This window comes from Dipodomys spectabilis, unplaced genomic scaffold (assembly GCF_019054845.1).
Source record: "Dipodomys spectabilis isolate Male_0828 unplaced genomic scaffold, ASM1905484v1 ptg000327l, whole genome shotgun sequence".
Lineage (NCBI taxonomy): Eukaryota > Metazoa > Chordata > Mammalia > Rodentia > Heteromyidae > Dipodomys > Dipodomys spectabilis.
The window spans coordinates 3,892,829-3,915,951 of NW_024871004.1; the positions used below are offsets into that span (position 1 = coordinate 3,892,829).

The 23,123-nt window shown below is 37.3% G+C and overlaps 1 pseudogene; it reads right to left on the minus strand.

Annotated features, from left to right (window-relative positions):
* Nucleotides 1-2,731: 2,731 nt before the first annotated feature.
* Nucleotides 2,732-2,831, minus strand: LOC122128279 (annotated as a pseudogene).
* Between the last annotated feature and the right edge of the window lie 20,292 nt (nt 2,832-23,123).

The window sequence follows — 23,123 nt, forward strand, 5'->3', positions numbered from 1 at the left end:
GAGTAGTTAAGATTATATGCCTGAGCCATCATTAGGTACTTAGCTCATCTCTCACACTTGGGGGAAGTATATATGTTTGATAGAAAGGTTGGTATTAGATATGTCCTTTTAACACCTTAAATGTGTTGCCCTTGCTGTCTAATATTTAATCTAGTGTCTGATTAGAAATTTGTCATAATATGATTGAAGATCCCTTGTTTGGTTTATTTTTAATTTCAATTTAATTTTATTGTAAAGGTAATGTACAGAGGGGTTACAGTTACATAAATAAGTACATTTCTTATGGAAGGAACATTGTTATCTCTTCCATCGATTTTTTTTTGTATGCTCAAAAAAAGAACTACTGATGCTTTTGCTGTTGCTATTGATCAATGGGTACTTTTGCTTTCTTTGTTCATGCATTTTTATAAGAAAATTTATATGCAGAGGGTTTACAGTTACTTAAGTCATCTAAAGAGTACACTTCATTTAATTTTCTAAATTTCAAATTTTGAACTTAAATATTTTCTTCTGTTTCTTTAGGGTAATTCTTTTTTCAGAGTTGTAGGACTAGTTAATACAATTTTGCATGATTTTTACACATGTAAATTATTCAGACACATATATTTTGTTTTTAAAATATTTATAATGTGAATATTTAAACATTATTTTTTTGAATTTTTTTCCTGAGGTAATCACAAGTCATATATATGTCTAGTTACTTTAAAAAATACTCTTACTGCTTGGCACCAGGGGCTCCCACCTCTACTCGTAACTACTGAGGAGGCTTAAGAATAAAACCAGGCCGAAAGTTTAGTGGACCTCCTTCTCAATCTATAGCTGGGTGCATTGGATCATTTCTACCACACTGCACTATCTACAGGCTAAGATTGGAAGGACTGTGGAATCCAGGCCAGCCAAGGTAGGAAGTTAGACAAGTTGATCTGCAACTCTGATGCCATTGATGATGGGAAGGCTAAAAGGACAGATCAGGTGCATGTTCTTGTGGAAAGGGAACCCCTATCCTAAAATTAACCACTGATATGACGCCTGCCTAGCAAGAGCAATAACTCAAGTCGAAATCCCCACAGTTTCCCACAACCAAAATAAGTATATACATTAACATACAAAAACTTAGTAGAATCTGTTCTTTGCTCTAATATCAGCTTTATCTGATTATCATATGATGTGACAGAATAGGTTCTTTATTAAACTTAAGATATATTTTAAAAGACCTAGAAAATTCTTTCTCACTTATTAAGTGCAAATGTATGGCAAATTGTCTCATTTCTTACATATTTGAATATCACTATAAATTCAGCTTATGATTATTATGAATAGTAACATATTCTGATTAATTACTTTACTTTGTAACAGTTTTTAAACTTTTTGCTTCTCTACTGAAGTTTAATTATTAAACCAACGTCAACTACTGGGGAAATACATGGACATCTCATTCCAACTGGTACTCAAAGTCTCTGGTTAGGCAATTCTGATGAAGACAAGGAAGAAGATGAAAAAGTGAGGAATGGTATCATTTGTAAGAAAAAAATGCAGAAGGATCCAAGCAAATTTCTTCTTTGGGCTGCTGAAATTAATCGGCTTTCTACAGTGTGGCGAAAACTTTCCAAAAAGGCCACTCGTGTGAATACTAGGGATGACGATGAGTACACTGCTCTTCATCAGGAAACCTACAGTTGACACTGAGACATTGTCCATGAGTTGGTGGCTCGAGGCAGATATTTATGCAATAACTGTGAATGGCTGGACACCCCTGCACAGTGCTTATACGTGGAATAATACCAGTGTGGCTTCTTTCTTACTTCATCATGATGCAGATACCAATGTCTAAACGAAAGGCCTCTTGACCTCCTTGCATCTTGCTGCTGGGAATAGAAACAGCAAAGATACGTTTGATCTCCTTCTTTTGAACCATTATTTTAAACCAGGTCTGAAGAACAACTTGGAAGAAACTGCATTTGATACTGCCAAAAGATAAGTATGTATGACTACCTCTTTGAAGTTATGAAAGGCTGTACAAATTGTTCTCCTATGTCTTAATGATTTGGTTAAGTTACTTAAATTTAAAAAATGCCAGTCCATCCTTTGTCTCTGTACAAAATATTTTCACAATACAAAGCAACAGCAATATCTTACTTTAAAAATTCATGGATTCCATGGTATTCTTCCAAATGAATTGCCTGACTTTGATGTCAAAATATATTCAAGAGTTGTTTGTATACATCTATAATGATTTCTGTAGACCTTGTGATTTTTAAAATCAGAAATAATTTTACCATATCTGTTGAAATGAGTAGTACAGAACCTGAAGATATTTCTGGTGCTTGTCTGAAGAAAGTATATTTTAACATATTCTGTATTCTGTTTGTAAAATGTCCAAATCTATTTCATTCTCTCCTAGATATAATACTTTGAATACTACATTGTTATATATTATATAAATTCATAAATAAATGTGTCCTTACAGATTGCATTCCATATAAAAACAGTTTAAGATTCTTTTTTCTCCTAGGTCCTTATAGTATTTTATTTCTTTGGGATAAAATTAAAATGTTATCTAATTTCAAAAATTTTGTAAAGGTTATGCTATGTAAAGACCTTTCTAAGGTGAAGATTTAATACACTGATATCAAACTAACTTTTAATTATATGAATCACATATGTTGTTAAACTTGTATTTTTGTAATCAACTTTTTAATAACTGTTTGTCATTTCTACCAACTGAAGAATGAAAAATATGGAATAATTCGCATATTTTCATATCATCCTTGTCCAAGTGGCATGTTAATCTCTATATTGTTGTAATTTATGTATATGTGCTGCCGAAGCATGTGGTATCCTGTAAATTTAAGTAGTTAATGATGCAGTCTCTATACAGGCATATATCCTTGGTTGTCTATTTGTAACAAGGAAACCTTATTGTTACTAACAATGCTATTGATCTTATTTCTCTGAAATTCTGTGTATAGTGGAAAAAACATATTGTTTGGTAGATAGCTCACACTTGCATTTTTTTGCCAATGACTATTTTAAGTCTTTTTCATTTTAAATTTGATCATACTTTGAAGCCTTTATAGCTAGGTTCAAAGAGATGGCTTTTCAAGTACTTATTTATCAACTGAGTTAGCTTTGTGGAGCTAATGGATTCAAAGTAAGCCTTGCTGAAGAGCTACTTCTAAACTTTTGCAGCTTAAAATTTCCCAAATGAGGTCTTACTGGCACAAATGTCTACTGACCCTTTACCCTTCTTCCATGTAGTAACAGACCAAACAGAATATCTTACCCTGACAGCAAAGATTATCTTACTGGAACAAAACTAATCTTAGTTACAAGGGATCATAGAGAAATAAACAGTTCTGACTAGAAAGTATTTTATCAAAATGTAGTTGTTTATTATACCTACCATTTCAACAATAGCTAAAGCCAAGAAGGTGAAAAAAAATGTTCTTATGCATTATTGTCCTGACCTGTCTACCATCCAACCAGATAGGAACATACACTACTGAATTTCTATCACCAAATATTTCCATAGATCCAGGAGAAGTCCATATTTTTCTCCTTGATATTAGGCCTTACATTGGTAATGTTTTAGTCACAGTGTTTCCTCTTGCCTCTAGGCTGTAAATCTACAAATGGTAAAGCTTTAGGTCTAACTCTACCAAACTCTGAGGTAGAGATAATGGAATAATACTGTAAAACAGAGTTGCCTTTGATACCTTAACCACAACAGAACAATGAAAAACATTTCCTTATATTACATATAGTTATATATTTTGTATTTATATGTGCTAATTTTATGTTTCATACAATGAAACTTACTAGAATTAATCGATAATTTGACAAATAAATTGATATTTATTATAATAAATAGATTGGAATATAAATAATTAGGTTTAGAATATATATTAGAATATAAGAAGTATCAGTGCAATGTCTTCGGTATAAACTTGTGATACCTTCCAAGTGTTCTTAGTCTACTGAATTCACATGGTAAAAAAAAATGTTGTTTTCCTCTAATCTGCAAGGGATTTTACTCTGCTGCTCTGTATATTGTTTTAACTCGCTGGACCAAGAATGGTTTTCTCCATATTTCTGATCATACCCAAATTTTGCTGATATGATGTCCAAAGGGTATTATTATTCTACAGGACCCACGCGTCCTAGGATCCCAGGTTCCAGTTATCTGCATCATCAGATAACAAGGGCAAGTCTTCTCACCTAGGCCCATGCAACATGCCAACAGAAAGTAATTGAAGACTCATCTTAACTTCTCATTTCCTATAATAATTTAGGGCCCCAATTACACAGGGTTTAGCAGTAAGCAATTGTGAAATGCAAGGCAACTTAAAATGAAAGATGAGATCACAAAATCTGAGAGAAACTACTGTAATTCACACTTTCAATTAACAGATAACCAGCCCATATGAGTGATCAAGATCACAAATGTCACAAGAATATCTTTAATACCCCTCTCCTAATGATTAATGAAAGATTTCAGTCCAGTATAAGTAGGACAAAAAATAGTTCCTGGAAGGATAAAATCCATAATTTTTCTACCAAGGCTCGGAAAACTTGAATTAGAAGTCAAATAGAATTCAGAAAAACATTAATTGAGAAGATCCTTAGTGCTTCAAAACACTGGTACTTCAGTAAAACTTGGTTATGTAGTATAAAAAGGTTGTCATTCTCAAATCAATGGTAACCTATATTTAATCTCCTGAAAATATATTCCTTTTAAAATAATTTTTTTAGGTGGTCCAGGCGTGGGGCTTGATCTCGTGGCCTAGGCGCTGTCCCTCAGCTCTTCAGCTTAAGGCTAGCACTCTACCACTTGAGCCACAGCACAACTTCCAGATGTTTTTTCTTTTTGTTCTTTTTTTCTTTTTGGTTTTTTCTTTTTGATTTTAAAAGATCACAAATATTTGCCTTATCATGTTGTTTGATATTTTCCTTAAGAAATATGACTTCAAGTCTTGAATATGGGTACTCATCAGAGATGTGACAAACATAAAATCTGTCTTCTATTTCTATCATATTCCTCCACAGTAATAAATTTTAGTTTTCTTCTTTTCCCAAAAGTTATAGGTAGTAGAAAATATTATCCCATGTAAAAGAAAATAATCACAAACCATTGTACAAAGCCATTTATAAAAACTGCTAGTTAGCCAAACATTCTAAGCCATTTTTAAACTTTCTTGTTGACTAAAGATTAATCTTCCAAATGGATAAGAATAAAATCAGGTCTAGGTCCTTCACATCTCCAGTCTTTCAAATTGTTATTGCAGATGAATTAATTATGGAAATATAAGCTGATATCAGTTCAAGTATATGCAGGTTTGAAATGCCATGGAATGTATATAAACCTGTCAAAATATGAACAGACAGTTTAACAGAATGACTATAAAGAAGTTGAAACCAGAGAAGAATATTAGTAAAAACATAGAATGAATGAAAAATTAAAAAGTGGCAAGTACAGCTAGAACACTCAATGTACATATGTGATAAAGGAAGTGGCAAATCTGAAATAAATCTTGGAGAAAGGGTTGGTTGAGAATGATAGAAGGAGTGACTCTGATCCAGGAGCACTGGACAATTACATGGACATATTTAATTGTAACACACTACCACAACCTTTTGAAATTCAGTTAAAAACACAACAAAAACCAAACACACAAATGTCACAACCAAACAGCAATCTCTAGAGAGTATGAATATGACCTCTCAAAATTTTAAATAGTTAATCAAAGGCAGTATGGGAAAAGCAAACCAACTGTTCAAAGAGGGCAGTTTGGGGTAGGGGAGAATTTTGAACAGATTTAAATAGATTGTCTAAGGTTATAAATCACCTACATCTGCAGCAAATATTTTCTAATGGGAGATCTCTTTGTCTGAACTGGATATTCCAGTCCTGAGATACACTTGATAGCTGGTGAATATAGAATGGAAGAAACAAGATCAAAACTCATTACTCCATTGGAGAGAAAACAGTCCTCTATGTTTTCTCTCATCTCTCTTTACTACTCTTTTTCATACTTTTCAGTCAAGTGATTTTGAATTATGTCTTTCCTTCTTTGTTCTGGCAAAGTAATCGGTCAATGTAATTCACTAAAGATTATTTGCCATTTTTTCTATTATGCTGTTTACTTGTCCAAGCGAGTCCATTAAACTTCCCTCTTGCATTTGGTTGCCACGAAAACCCAACATCTATGATAATGAGGACAAACTCTCATGTAAAACATTGTCTCCAAAAAACCAATCCAAGAAGCTGTGATCACAAATATTTAGCTATACGTTTTTGTTCTTTTACCTTGAAAGTCTTCTTGTGTCTAAAGTGCCCACAAAAATAAGTACTCCACCGCTTTTTGGTTCAATTACTTCTAACCTTAAAGATATAGTTTGCTAACAAGATGCTTAGAGGAAACCGAAGAATACTCCACTTTTATCTTCTCACTTAAGACTCTCGTTAGATACCATATCAGGAACAGTGAAGTTATTCTTTGCAAAATTACTTCAATAGATTATTTTTCTCTTGTTCTTGCATTTGCTTAACAAGATGTATGGAAGGGCTGGGAAGTTGGCTCAGTGGTAGAGTACTTGCCTTGCATGCTCGAGGCCCTGGGTTCGATTCCTCAGCACCACATAAGAAAAAAGCTGAAAGTGGCGCTGTGGCTCAAGTGGTAGAGTGCTAGCCTTGAGCTGAAGAGCTGAGGGGCAGCGCCCAGGCCCAGAGTTCAGGCCCCACGACCAGACCCCCCAAAAAAACAAAAAACAAAGAAACAAGATGTATGGAGAAGAATAGAGTTAAATCACCCATACCTTGGATGACAGGACAATACTTCAATGTCCTATTTCAATGTCCTCCTCTTAGCTCTTACCTGATTTCCAATTAATCACAGCTGCTTGGCTTAAAGTCTAGAGAAGTGGAAGGATTATAAGGCCTCCCCCACTGCTACGTCTTCATGGTTTCTCTTTTAAAACTGTTTTATTTGGATGTGGAATTTATTTTTATGTCTTCATTCGATCTAGTGTGCATTGAAGTGAGCCAAATAGGCTCTGTAAAACCACTTTAGGTAGCAAAAATATTAAGACAATCTATTTAAAAAAGTTTTGGCCTCCCTCCACTGCCAAAGCCAATACGCTTAGCTAGGGCTTCTAAGAACACTGTTTTCTTACTTTTTCCATTTGCTCTTCTTTTCTGATCCCAAAACTTTTTGGCTCATGTAATAAGAGAAGTCTTCATTGTCTTATGTTAATAATGATATTATATTTTTGAGCCACTTAGAAATGTGAAATCATTGGTTTGAAGTATCCAATCAGATTTTTTTATGTTTCAGTGCTTTATGTGCAAAGACATTGTAGAAAGTATTATAAACAGAAAAGTGTAAACCCAATACCTTCTTTCATTGTAGAGGGCACTTTCTCCCTAAATAGTTTGACCCCAATTATCTTTTTCAGAGGATTACTGTTTGGTAAGTAAAGGTCAAATCACAATTTTGATGTCTTTTTTAAAAGAACTTTGAATTTAAATTCCACTACAACCTTGTTTCACACAGTAAGAGTATATTTCTTGGGTAAGGACAATTCTCAAGGTTACCTACAGGATTTACAGCAAGGTTTGTGAGGTTTTTTTGTTTAGTGTGAAAAAGAGCCATCTTCACCCACATTGCTCCCTCTGAGCTAAGTCTCCATGGATTTCTTTGCATGAAAGCCTATTCTCCCAGGCAGTTTAAAAAAATTTTTAATAGGCTAACTTGTTAAAAAGTTTGAACAATTAAAATTTACCTGTCATAACTTTAAAACTCTTTTGAAATTCCTTTAACAGAATCCTAATTCCACCTTTACCATCAAAAATAGTTAACATGTTGTTTTCATGATATCATTTCCATGCAACTATTATTTTCCAGGGCCTTTGTTATGCTATATATATGACCATATATGCTCATGCTAAGCAAAATGAAATCCAAGATATGGAAACAGAGATTTTTATTTGCGGTTGTTGTTTTTAATGTACTATGTGATTTCTATTTTCTTTTGGCATTTTTCCCTATGGTTTATTCCCTGCTGTATTTGATTTTGATACCCTGTGTATTGGTATACATTTACCTTAATTAGGGAAAGGAATAGGAACAACAAAGTGGCGAGAAACAAGACAAAGGGCAAACCAATGCAATAGAAATGCTCACAAGACAATATGATGGAAATGTACATTACAACTTGTGAGGGGTATTGTGGTGAAGGAAAACTGTGAGAAAAATGAGAAAGGGGATAACAAGTTTGAAAAATTATGTATTCACTACCTTACAATTTCTGTAACTCCACTATACATAACTTTGACAAGAAAATTAAACTAAATAAATAAGCTACATGAAATAAAATTTCACTGTATTGGTATAGTAGATATTATTATTTTAGTAACTTTTAAAAATCAATACTCTTTGGCATTAAATATGAATTAATTACCCCTTTTGAATCAGAGGGCCATCAACTTGAATGTTATCTAACTAGACAATATTTTCACAATATACTTGCCAATATTTTGAAAAAAGAATAAATTTAAACTTTCTCATACTAAAACAGAAAACAGTTTCAATCTATGGAAACCCATAACTTTTAAAAGTAAGTAAGTTGTTAAGAGGACAGAATATATGTGTTCTTCAAAATTCCTATGACTAATAACTACTCATTTTCAAATTCTGAACATTCCTACCTGAGAGCTTCAAAACAGTACCTGTTTGCATGTTATGTAATTCTGCAATAGATTCATATTCCAATGGGTTGCTACAGATTGAGAAGTAAACAGAAAAATAGCCACATTCTAGTAAAGGATAAAACTATGAGGCATCTGTAATAATCAATTCTTCAAGAGTAAGCAATTGTTTATCAGAGTAAGCTATTATTTCTATGACCATTAATCTGAAGATTTATGCCATAAAGTCATCCTAGCCCAACAGTTTCCAAGGTGTAGGGTGCACCTCAAAGTTCCCTTAACTTACATCACGAATAGCTTATGTCTATTGTGAAAAAATACTACACCTCTGCTAATGTGATGCCTTCCATGTTCTCGAAAGAATACCACAATAAACTGGGTTGCATCATTTTCCCCCACTGGTATTCTTGAGATCAGAACATTTGCAAATATTATTCATATTTATACTTTTTTAACTACCATAGATATTCAGGATGCTAAGAGCGCAATGTTACAGTTCAAAGCCCACCCAGGCAGGAAGGTTCCTTAGATGTTTAGCTCCAATAAACTTCTCAGCAAAAGCCAGACAGAAGTGGCACTGAGATTGAAGTGGTAGGGCAAAAGCCTTGAGCGTAAACAGGCTCAGAGACAGTGTTCAGGCCCAGAGTTCAAGCATTAGGACAAACCAATAAAACAAAAACAAAAATGAAAACAAACCCCAAACCTAGCATTTTTCTCATTGTATACAGAGGCACGTAATTAAGGAAATTGCTTCCTGTGTTACATAGGTGGAAGAAAGAAGATGTCACACAATTATTCTCCTCATACTATGTTATACCAAAGCCTCAAAAAATTGCTTTTTCTAAATTTATAAATTAATATCATCCATTTCTTGGCAACTCTGTTTACATTATTCACACTATCATTTTATACATGAATTGTTGGAATTATCTATTAACTAATTCTAATTATATCTCTCATGAAAGAATATTCTAGGCAAGTAGACTGCAAGAATCATTTGTGAATTTGTCAATTAAACCCTCTATTTAAAAATAATTTGGGGGCTGGGAAGGTGGCTCAGTGGTAGACTGCTTGCCTTACATGCATGAGGTCCTGGGTTCGATTCCTTGGCACCACATAAGAAAAACCCCGCAAGTGGTGCTGTGGCTCAAGTGGTAGAGCACTAGCCTTGAGCTGAATAGCTGAGGGACAGTGTGCAGCCCCAGAGTTCAGGCCACACGAATGACAAAAAAAGAAAAGAATTTTGTAGTATCCAATAGAATATGAAATTACAAACAAAACCAAAATATTTATTTTAAATCTCAATTCTAATTTAGCAACATTTACAAAGTCCTCATTAGACAAACTTTGCTATTTCTCCGGCTTAAGCTTTTGTAATCCTTCATCATTTCTTTGGAATCCAACAGAATGATGATTACTTACTTTCTCAAATTTTGGAAGGTATTCATGAGTCATTTTGCATCTAAGAGTATTCTGTAATGGAGAGAGAATTTAAAATACAAGTGAGGATTATATATGAATTGCATTTCAATAGGTAACTTGACTTCTCAAAAAATGACAAAATTAGCCCAACCATCCAACTGTGTATTCCTTTCTTGTTTGGTTTGTTTTATTAAGACAAAATTATACTACCTAGTCCAGGGAAGGTATCACTATGTAATTCCATTCTCTAATCTTCTGTTTTAGTCTGAGTGCTAGAATTCTAGGCTTATATTACATTGCCCTGCCATTGTTTCTTGTTTTATTTAATCTATATACAGATTAGAAATTCTGAATTTCTCCAGTGATATTACCCACTACACTGCTCAGACTGTTCCTGTACTATTTTCAAACATTTTCTAACATTTGACACAGGATATGAACATTTTCAGATGCACCTGCGGGGTCTCTGATTCATTCCTCAATGTGTCCGATACCTTTAATAATGATTACTTGACTCTCTTAATATCTCTGGTCCCTACTTATGTAATATTCTCAAACATTTTTGAAAAAAGTAACTTGAGGACTTTCTAATATTAAAAATTATCAGATGATTCTAGTCTTACTTAGGACATATTTTCTATTGTTTTCTAACTTTTCTACATATTATGAGAGTCATTTCATTTGTGTTTTGTGTGTGCACATATAAGTGCCTCAGTGTGTATGTGTATGTTTGTATGTATGTATGCAAAAGCCTCAATCTCTTATTCATCAATCTTGCTCATGACTGGTATTCCATCACCTGAGCCATTCTTCAAATCCAGCTTTTGGCTCCTCAATTATAGGTACTGTTGCAAAGACTGCTCTACCCTAGCTGGATGCAAACTGAACTATGCAGACTCCTTTACAATCTTAGGTTTTATTTCTCCAGGAGTATCAACTTTTAAGCTATAAACATTTTTGTGAGTGTAAGTCTATGCTGTAGCCCAGGTTTGTAACTCTAGAATTCATATAAAGATAGATGAATATACCCATTACATACCCTGAATGTACACTGTTAGAAATGTGATCGTAAGCTCATTGGTGGTGAGATCTGAGGATGGGGGTTCAAAGCCAGCCCGGGTAGGAATGTTCCGGAGACACTTTTCTTCAATTAACTACAAGAAAACTGGAAGTGGCACTGTGGATCAAGTGGTAGAGCATTAGCCGTGAGCTGAATAGCAGAGGAACAGTGCCCAGGCCCAGAGTTCAAGTGCCAAGACCACCACCAACAACAATAAATATATAAGGAAAGAAAAAGAAATATCATCTTAGCCAGCAGTTCAGTGCTAGTATAAGCCCTATTCTCTCAAGATGGATTTTTTTCCAGTTAAGTCCAGGCTCTTATATCTGACTTGCATTGGAACCAGAATTATACTTCCATTCTACTTTCTACATAGTTGTGTGATTAGCAAGCGTGATTTAGAAAGAGAGTGGCCTCATACTGCGTGTTCCACCTAGGAGTAATGCTTTCTCTATATCACTCCCATAAATCTACATACGGGACTTGGCTTTATTGTTTCAATGTTGTCTTATTTGTAGAGTCTTCTATAGTGTATTGAACCCATATACTTTAACACAGAATTTCTCTTTCTCCTATTATTGCTATAGTTTCCCTTACTGTTAACTCATATACACTTGGGAAATAATGTGCTGTACATACACTCACAAAAAGAATGATCTGAGAACCTTCTTTCCATTTAAAATTCACTTTAATTTACAGAGACCTTACAAAGATTGAACTCAATATACTCATGGATAATATATTTATAAGCAATATAAATTTCATATGTTCTCTTTACTAAGTTTTCTCTGAAACACGTGTTACCTAAGGTCCAAAGGTGTCCTTGTGTTATTTCTGTGAAGCCAGAAAACATTCATTATACCTCAAGCAGCACCATCGATTGTTACTGGAAATAAAGGTAACTGGATATGGAAACTGATCCCAGGAGAGGAATGGAACATAGAGGAATGACAAAGTTCAAGTTAACTTGTGCTTTCCTTTTTACTGTACAAGAAAAGAATCACAAGGCTTGAAGGAGACTCTGTCCTGGACTTTTTCAAGTATGTTCTTTTCTCATATAAAACTTTTCTGTAAAGTTATAGTTGAGAGTATTACAAAAAGAAATAATGTGCCATTTGAAAGCCATCATAGAACAAAAGGAAATAACGTTGTTTTAAATGTGTTCTACTGCAAAGAAACAAAGACAGGGAGGTTTTAAAGTGCCTTATGGATGGATATTTCACCCCTGAGATGAATCTCTATTTGCAGGAGTCAGTTATCAATTTCTTTAGTCTGGTCCTGAGTTCTCTAGACCAAGAAGGATTCCAAAAAAGCAGGATCCAGTGAGTATGATCACCAAAAGGAGCCTCTTGTCAAATGAGTACTCCTTTAAGGAGGGTCCCAAAGAAATATCTGGGTTTTTTGTTTGCTTGTTTAGTTTGTGCTGTGTCTGGGGCTTGAACCCAGATGCTGGACCCTGTCCCTGAACAGTTTTCTTTCCTGCCCACCTGCCCCCAAAGCTAGTACTCAACTGCTTGAGCCGAAACTCTACTTGTGCTTTTTTGGTGTTTAATTAGAAATGAGTTTGACAGACTATCTTGCCTGGGTTAGCTTTGAACTAAGATAGTAAGAAAGCTAAGTGACATCAACTGAATAGACTTCTCTTTTGAAACAACTAATATTTGATGAAGTTTTTTGTAAAGCTAATATTTGACAATTTTTAAAAGTAGAGAATATGTCCAGCAAAGAAGCCATAAAGTAAATAATTCAGCAAAAGTAGGTGCATTAAATCATTTTGGAATTTATTTTTCTGCTTAGGAAGATTATTAATCTTGTCATTCCTTTGGGGGAAAAAAGGCATATTTCACTTTACTTTTTGGTCGTGGGGCTTGAACTCTGATCCTGGGCGCTGTCCCTCAGCTCTTCAGGTCAAGTTGAGTGCTCTACTACTTTTGCTACAGCACCACTTCCGGGTTTCTGGTGTTTAATTGAAGATAAGGGTCTCATGGGCTTTCCTGACCAGGCTGGCTTTCAACCACAATCCTCTGGTCTCAACATCCTGAGTAGCTAGTATTACAGGCGTGAACCACCAGCACCTGGCTCATATTTGCATTTATGTGCACTGAATGACACTATGTAGACAAACAATGGAAATTTGAACCAAATGATGCCATTGCATCTTTTCAGAAAATTTGAGGTAGCAATAAGTATGTCCTCCTTTTCCATTCTGTTACATTAATGACTCATTAGCTATGGGACCCTCCATTAGCATCCTCTACCATCTATATAGGTGTATTTAGTATCAGGAAATGTTCATAGAGAAATATAGAAAGACAGATTTTAGAAAGCAAAGGATATCGAGTATGAAAGAACAGCATAGAGATAGATACATTTATAACAGAGATTAAGAACTAGCCTAAGAGATTTAGAATGCTAAAGGCAATGAGGAATAAGCCTAGTTGAAAACTAGTTCTTCAATAACCAAAATTGTTTTCTAGAACAATTTCTGGTATACCTTAGTTACTATCATTTATTCCTTTGATCTGGTGTTATTTTTTCTCTTGTGTCACAACGGTTAATTAGCCTCTGCCTTTTTGTTGCGGTCACTGACCAAAAAGTTTTCCAAATGTCACTTAGATTACCCTTCTCTTTGTGATTAGCAGTGACCACACAAAATCCTGGAATCTTTGAATTTCCAGAATTAATCTTCACCTGACATCTAAGCACATTCCTGGCATTAATTGCTGTGACCTAATGACAAAAACTTTTTTTTCAACACAGTATTATAAGTAAAATACATGAATTAGGGACTATTGTCCGGTGTCAGTTTGGAAGGAGCAATTGTATATTCAAAGTATGTATCCTTTATTTTGCATTTACTAATTTTTTTCTTTTTATATTGTGAAAATACTGTACAGAGGGGTTACAATTACATGGGCAAGATGAGTACATTTCTTATCAAGCATAGTATCCTCCTCCTTTGGTTCCTCTTCCCATCCCCTCCCATCCTCCACCTGCCCCCAGAACCAATCCTCCTTCCCACCCCCCCCTCACAAAAGTTGTAAAGTTTGTTTTTGACATAACGACTTGTACATCGCATTGTTGCAATGGGTCCACCTGTATCCCTATTTAAATGATGTGTTTTTTCCCTTCCTCTCCACAAATTATACCATTATCAAGTACAGTGAAAGCAAGGATTATACTCTGGGTGAGGGACATACAAAACAACAAAGAAATAATTTCATAAGTGTGTTAGAAACAATAACATGAAAGAAAAAACACTTAAATACATATCTTAGGGTTCATTTCCTTAACAGCAACTTATCTGATCTTTTCTGCTTGACTCAGACATACACTAGTTATTGCAAATAAGGGAAACCCAGGGCTTTCTTCCTTCCTTCCTTCCTTCCTTCCTTTCTTTCTATCTTTCTTTCTTTCTTTCTTTCTTTCTTTCTTTCTTTCTTTCTTTCTTTCTTTCTTTCTTTGTTTCTTTCTTTCTGTCTGTCTTTCTTTCTTTCTGTCTGTCTGTCTGTCTGTCTTTCTTTCTGTCTGTCTGTCTGTCTGTCTTTCTTTCTGTCTTCCTTTTTTTGCTCAAGGCTAGCATTCTACCACTTAAGGCACAGCATCACTTCTAGTGTTTTTTTGTGTATGTGGTACTGGGGAATTGAACCCAAGGTTTCATGCATGCTAGGCAATCACCGTACCATGAAGCTACATTCACAGAGCCCAAAATGACTTTCTTAAGATGTCTTTACATTTTCATTCCATAGCTATATCGTAATTTTGGCCAGGTGCTAGAAAATGATGTAAAAAACAATACAATACAATAAGTCCAGGAAGGTTGGATGGAAAATGAATAACCGTCATGGTCTAGCCAGGGCACAGAATGGCTTACGTCATGGAGCTGTTTCAACAGTCTGAGCTAGACAGCTCCTGACCCACAGCCCACCGCCTGAATGAGAGGGCTACCTTAGGTTCCAGCCACATAGGGACACTGGGCCACCTCATCCAGAAAACATTCAGCCAGTTACTATGAGAGAGACGAAGAAAGAAAATCAGAATTATGCTTAAGTTGGGTGCCGGAGGCTCAGAACTCTAATCCTAGCTATACAGGAGGCTGAGATATGAGGATCAGGGTTCATAGCCAGTCCGGGCAGGAACGTCTGTGAGACTCTTATCTTAAAACAACCACCAGAAAACCGGAAGTGAGCTCAAGTGGTAGAGCACTAGCCTTGAGCTGAAGGGCTCGGGAACAGCGCCCAGGCCTAGAGTTCAAGACCCACAACTGACAAGAAGTGGATTCCCACCACATGAAGTGGACTGAACAGCACCCATTGTCCCAGGGAGCATGGTAGAGAAGACAGGCTGTGCTTCCTGTGATCTTGAGGTCATAAGTAGGTCACCCAGCTTCTCCGTGCATCTGTTTCCTCATCTGCAAAACTCAACATAGTAAAGGATCCCCTTCCTCAAGGGGATAGGGTAATGATGAGAGCCATGTTTTGTTTGATAATCCCACACCTGTTGCACAATTAATAACAGACCCCACCTGAGCGCTTTCCGGGTATCTTCCTGTCATATGCTCACAGAATTGCTGAGAACCTTATCTGAAGGAGACTCCCTCTGTGCCTAGCCATGCTCCACAGATCCCTCTGTATAAATCCCTTGTTTCCTCACAACTGTCCTGTGAGGAGACTGAGGTCCGATGCTTTCGGCACTATCCAGAGTTTCACGTGTGGTCAAGAATCTGCTGGCATGGACTAAAAGTTTGGGATAGTCTATCTAAACCAATAACTGAGCATGGTGCTACATGTCTACCATCCCAACTACAGAGGACCATGCTTGGTGGAGCATACCTGTCACAGATAGGAGGACCCCGATCCAGCACAGCCTGAGTCTCTATTGAGCCTCTTTCTCAGAAATGCCCAAGACAGAAAGGTGGCTCCTCAGAGCCAGGGAGAGGAAACAAGCAGGGAGTCATGGTGCCCCCAGTTGAGTGTCTGACCAGGGGCAGGGGTGGTTTTGGGGCAGCCACTCGCCTGTGCTGCTCGGAGAAGCTGTTGGCAGCTGTTCCAGGTGGGAAGAGCAGCGATGGCGGTGGCATTGTGGACACATGGGCCCAGAGCAGAGGACCAGGGGCAGGGACCTGGTTGGGGCCTTATGCCTGCTGGCAGTGCGCCATTGCCTGAGGTTTGAAACCCAGCACCACAAGAAGGGGGAAGGGAGCAGTGGCACTGGTGGGAGCATCAATTTCCTACTATACTTCAAACTCTCCTAGAGTCTCCTGCTGATCACTCAACCACCTCTACCTTCCTCAACTTCTGGTAGTGTTGTAAACAAACAGAGGGAATCCCAGTGCTACTCAGCAGCATGGAATGTGGGCGTGGCCACCATTCTTGTATCCCATTGGTCAGAAAGGAACATGAAAGAATGGGGGTGTGGCCGGAATCCTGTGATGCAGGCAATATGGGCAGAGCAAGATGACAGCGGCTCCCCTAGCCTTTTTCCCAGGGAACTCTGTCCAATGCAGTTGGGGACAAGAGGGTAAACTGCTTTAGCTGGATGGCTGCACAGATTGTTTTGTATGTGTGTTTGTTGCCAGTCCTGGACCTTGAACTCAAGATCTGGACACAGTCTGTGAGCTGCTTTTGTTCAAGGCTGGTTTTTCCTCCACACTTGATATGTTGGCACTGAAGTTGGAAAGGGGTCTCAAGGACTTTCTTGGCTTGGGTGACTTTGACCATGATCCTCCTTTCACAGCCTTGTAAGTATCAAGGAGGACTGCTGAGAGCCACTGGTGCCTGCCTAATCATTGGTCTTGCTGATGTTCTTGGACAGAATGGTGAGTACACTATTCTCGCTGTGAAGTGGTGGGAGCTGGAGCCCACAGTTCGAATCCTGATCCTGCCACCTCCAAATGGCAGGAGATCCTAAGAAACTTGTTCCTATCTATATGATACCCTATGGAATATTATGTATGTCATGATTGAATGGGCAGTTCTGGAATGATTCAATGATAAAATTATACACAATTATATTATAGGACACTAATCAATTTTAGTTAATACTTTATTAAGCATTTAAACAATCACATTCATAAAATGGAGACATAATGAAATACCTAAGAATTGGGCCACACATACTATAAAGGTTCCATTATTTTTCGGCCAGGACTGGGATTTGAACTCATGGTCTGGTAACTATGTTGCACTGTGTGGGAAGTGGAAGTTTGCCTCCTTGATGTCAAGAAATTCACGTCTGTGCCTTAGGCCTGATATCGATCCTCAGCACTAGAAAACATCCTATACATATATGATTTATATTTACATACATATGTTGACTATATTGCATTCAGTGTAGTTATTTTATTTTTTGTTTTGTTCATGTATTGACCGTTTATTTTATTGACTATTATGGCACATAGAACATTGATTACATAAGGATATAGGTCTGCATATATACTCCCCTTCATACCTGACACCCAGGACATTCACAGAAAAGGAAAACATGTGTTACCATCAGCTTATTACTCAACAATTCATTGTTTGGGAATGCTGGCATCTGAACTCATGGCCTACAAGGCCAAATTCATGAATGGGTGAGTGTCAGCATGCCCTCCTGGGGCAAATTGAGCTGACAGACTGTTCCCAGGACCTGAGATTGAACCCAGGAGTTAACAAAATAAGAACATATTGACATGTAGATGGCAGTAAGCTAATAAATATATATCTTTATAGAGTGTCGGAGATGTCTATACATTATTTAGTTATATAGACTACATTCCTACCAATTCTTCGGTATTTATTATGTGTACATATAAGTAATGTAATTGTTTTCTTTCTTAAAAGAAATCAGTGTCCTGAAATTATTGTGTTCCTGTAAGTAATAATAATCTTTTAATGCTTCATAAATATTAAATAAAATCAATCAGCCTCCTGAAATCATGCTGTCTAATTTTATAGGAGCACTATTCACGAACAACTCATTCTGTGACATTGACAACATTCCATTGTTATTCCTATGGTTGGAAACCTGTTTCTTAGTATCTCCTGCCATTGGTTGGTCAGGGCCTATAGTGCCACGTGGGCCTATGGCTTCCCCAATAGTCTGCCAGCCTTCAGCAATGCAAGATGAAGTACTCTTTGCAACAGTATAATTCAGACTCAGGAGGGTCATGTGCAAAGGAAGAAAACCTAAAAAGGCCACAGTTTTTCTGTACATTGTTTTCCTTGCAAGGCCTGGTGGTCGAGGATCCCAGGAAGAGCTGTGAGTCCAGTGGCTTCACCCCAGCCTAGGGTGATCGAAGCTGACCTGAGTTCAAGCCCCGTGCTGAGAAAAAGTTTTAAAAAAATTAGCTCCCTGGCTTGCAATTCCCGCTATTTATTCTGCCAGGTGTTGGATTTGAACTAAGGATCTGGGTAAATCTGCAGCAATGTGGATGAAGGGGAAGATCACGGTACTTGAGGATAAGAAAGTCAAGCCTGTTCACTAGTCCTGAATTCAAGCCCCATCCCTGGAAAACATACTATTTAAATACATTGTAAAGATAGGTTTTATACTTACCTATAGATGTTCAGTCCATATATGTTTGGTGTGGTTATTCCTTGTATATTTTTTATTCATTTATTTATCATTGATTTTACTATATGAAACCCATTTCGTTTATTACATTGATAACATCCTATCACAGAGCACTAGGTTTGTAGAAATGTACTGCATCATTCTTGACACCTAGAATTCTCAGAGAAAAGGAAAACAAGTTTCACACTCGGCTTCTTACTCGACGATCCACTTGTTAATATTGCTGGGATCTGAACTCAAGGCCTAGAAGGACCAATTGGCCAATAAATCAAGGTGAACACACCAACCTGTGAGCAACCAAGGAGCTAGGTCATTCCCAGGATCTGACTTTGATCCCCAGGGTGGTCCACTATAAGTTCATAATTTCATAAGTTCATAATATAAACATAGGATCAATGTGTGGACATGTGTGTCCACATGTGTGGACAGCATCTTGTGTTTGGTGCACTTCTCCTTATTTTGTCTCTAATTCATGGAGGTATTGTTTATTTTACTAAGTATAGTGACAGGTATAACTGTGCTGACATGGACGACAACCTGTTCCCATGGTTATAGGGTTGCCTATGCATTCTCTATCCTCTTCTTTCACAGGAGAGTAAAACGTGTGCAACAACTAGCTTCTTACATCAGAATGAATCTTTTGTCAGTGCTGGGATTTGAACTCAGGTCTGGGTAGCTCTGTTGCACTGTGGGAGGATTGAAGCTCACCATCCTTGAAGACTAGAATGTCAGGCCTGGTCCAGGGCCTGATTTGAAGGCCCAGCACTGGACAAAATGATAAGGCCACCTTTTTTAAACATAAGATCTCTCTTTACCTACAGTAGTGGTATGCATCTTAAGTTCATTGTAGTTATTCTTTTTAGTTTGTGTCTTATTCATGGATGTATTGTGTATTTTATTGAGTATGGTGACAGATATAACTGTGTTGACATGGATGACAGCCTATTTCCATGTCTATAGAGTTGCCTATATAGCATTCTCCATCTGCCCTGAGACCCAGGACTTTCGCAGGACAGGAAAAAAGGTGGTTCAATTGGATTCTCACATCAGGTTGAATATTTTGGCAGTGCTGGGATTTGAACTCAAGGTCCAGCAGGCCCAATCAGTGAAAGGGACATGTTGAGAACACCAGCCTGTGAGCCACTAAGGAGCTAGGCTATTCCCAGGACCTGAGATCCAGCCCTGGTGGGGGCCAATATAGCCATAAATTCATAATTAAACAGAGGATCTATATTTCTAAACATTGGTGAACGGCATCTTGTGTTCAGTGTAGTCATTCTCTTTATTTTGTGTCTTATTCATTGATGTATTGTGCATTTTCTTGAGTATAGGATGACAGATATAACTCTGGTGAACTGGATGACAACCTATTCCTATGAGTATAGACTTGCCTGTACATTCTCCATCCTAGCTGAGACACAGAACTTGCACAGCCTAGGAAAACAGATGCAACAACTGGCATCTCACATCAGGGTGAACTTTTGGCAGTGCTGCGATTCGAACTCAGAGCCTAGGAGGGCCAACTGCCCAATGGGTTCACCTGATCACACCAGACTGTGAGCCACTAAGGATCTGGGTCATTCCCTGGAACTGAGATTGAGCCCCAGGGAGGCCTCAATAGTCCTCCATGCATCATTGAAACAAGGGATGTATGTTCACATCCGTGTGTGGACTTCATCGTGCATTGAGTGTAGTTATTCTCTTTATTTTGTATGCTATTCATGGATATATTGTGTATTTTCTTGAGTATATGATGACAAGTATACCTGGACTGACATGGATAACAACTTATTCCCATATCCACAGGGTGGCCCATTTATTCTCCATCCTAGCTGAGACCCAAGACTTGCACAGGAAAGAAAAACAGGTGCAACGATTGGCTTTTGACATCAAGATGAATCTTTTGGCAGGGCTGGGATCTGAACTCGGGACCTAGCAGGCCCAATTGGCAAATGGGTCCACATGAGCACAACAACCTGTGAGCCACGAAGGACCTAGGCCATTCCCAGGACCTGAGATTGAGGCCCCCCAGCGGGCGGAAACTGGGGAACATAATAGTCATCCTTTCATAAGCTGAAGGTAGTATGCAAATAAGTACATATTTGTGTAGAGTAGGAGAGATGGTGACCTGTAATGGAATCCATTCTGTGTGACTACAGTTTCTTGGATCTTTCTGGATGCCTCCATTTCATGACTCTGGTGATAATTGTCATGCTTCATCAACTCTTCTTTACAAATAATCAATACTCCATGAGTCTTGCCCATCATTTCCTACTCGCATCATGCAGAAACTACTCATTCAGGGATGAGATCGATCGCTTTTCATGACTCCTCCTAGGTTCAGAAACGAGTATCTCAGGGTATTCCGCCATTCCCTCCTTGTAGGGGGGCTGAATTCAAGCCTCAGATCTGGAAAAGTTCATCTTACATACATTTTAAAATTAGGATTTGTAATTCTGTACAGATGTTCAGTCCATATTGTGTTTGCTGTGGTCAATCATTTTATTTCTTGTTTTATTCAATATATTTACCATTTATTTTATTGACTCTGATGATACATATACCATTTATTACATTGTTTACATCCTATCACAAGGCATCTAGATTTTAGATGTGTTCACCATCAAGCCTGGCAGTGCTAGGATCTGAACTCAGTGCCTAGCAGGCTCAATTCAAGAATGAGTGAGTTTGAGCATGGCAGCCTCTAGCCAATGAGGCTGTCAGGTGGCTGGGAACCACCTGGTTTGGCCAAAACAGTGATACATGGATAGGCAGATATATAAATATATATTGGTAAAGAGTGCCAGGGCTGTCTATCTATGATTAAATGATACCTACAAGTTTCCTACCAAATCTTAGATATTTATTATACCACCATTGAAGGAATATTATTCTTTTCATGATTAATAAACTATTAATTAAGATCAATCAGCATTCTACGATTATTGCATCCAATTTTAGACTAGACCTCTGCATGAACTACACTTTCAATCAGTATTCCTATGAATAGGAATGAGTCTCTTGTGATCTCCTGCCATTGGTGTCAGGACTGGGATTTGAATCCAGGGCCATGTTGACAGGTTGGCCTATGGTTTCACTGATATCCCACCAGCCATCAGCAATGGCAGGTCAAGTCTACTTTGCAGGCATATCATTCAGACCTAGGATGGTCAACATGCAAAGAAAAAAATTGTAAAACCTCAGCACTCTGCACCTCACCACTTTTGTACTTTCCAGCTTTTTTTTCTTCCTAAAATCCCTCTGGGCCTAGGATCTCAGGATCGGCTATGGGTCTGGAGACTGCACCCCAGCCTAGGGAGATCCAAGTTGAGGCAGAGTTTCCACGACCTGACTTCAAGCCCCATGTTTTGCCAAAAAATAAGTAATTAATTAATTAATCATTTAACTAAATTTTAAAAAAGTAAAGCTCCCTGGTTTGGAATTTCTGCCAGTTTTCTTTCCTAGCCTGGGATTTAAAATCAGGGTCTTGGTAAATCTTTAGCAATGTGAGGGAAGAGTTGCCACTACATGAGTTCAAAGCCTGTGCCAACCAAAAATGGAAAACTACGTCACTGACCTAAGCAGGGGAGGTAGTTGTGGAGATGGGAGGGAAGAGATGGTAGGGGGAAAAAAAAGAAGGAGGTAACAATGCTCAACAAAAAATGTACTCATTACCTTGCTCCTGTAAACTTAACCCTTCTGTACAATATGTTTACAATAAAAAACATACAAAAAAAGAGAAACAATGTAATTCTCAGAGAAGCACTCAGAGAACGATGTCTGAATAGCTGTACAAAATTCTGCACTGCTTTTTTTAAATGTTCAGTATGGAACTGAAAAAACATAACTGTTTCCATTAATAAAAAACTAAATCACTGTCTTCGAACTGGGCCCAGTATTTCTGCCATTGCTAGGATTTGAGCTCACCATCCAGGTAACTCTTTTGCAGCATGGGTGAAGGCAGAGCTCACTGTCCTTGAGGAAAAGAAATTCAGGCTAGAATTCCCATGTCCTGAATGAAGGTCCTGCAAGAGAAAAAATATTTCTATACATATGTAATATATGATGTATACTTACAAATGTATGTTAATTTCATATTATGATTTTTATTATTGATTTTGTATTTTATTTTTCTTTGATTCATTTATTGATTATTGTATTTAGTATTATTATACACATAATGTTTTTTACATTTTTCACATATATTATAAAATTAAACACAATAATTTAGGATATTGACTCATTTATCATTAATATTTTATTAAGTGTTGAAACACAGTACATAATTATATGGAAGCATTTGTCACAGTCTTCACATGTTTAAAGTCTGCCCCAAGTATGAGCTTTGTCTTATCTTTGGACATCTTCCCATTGGGA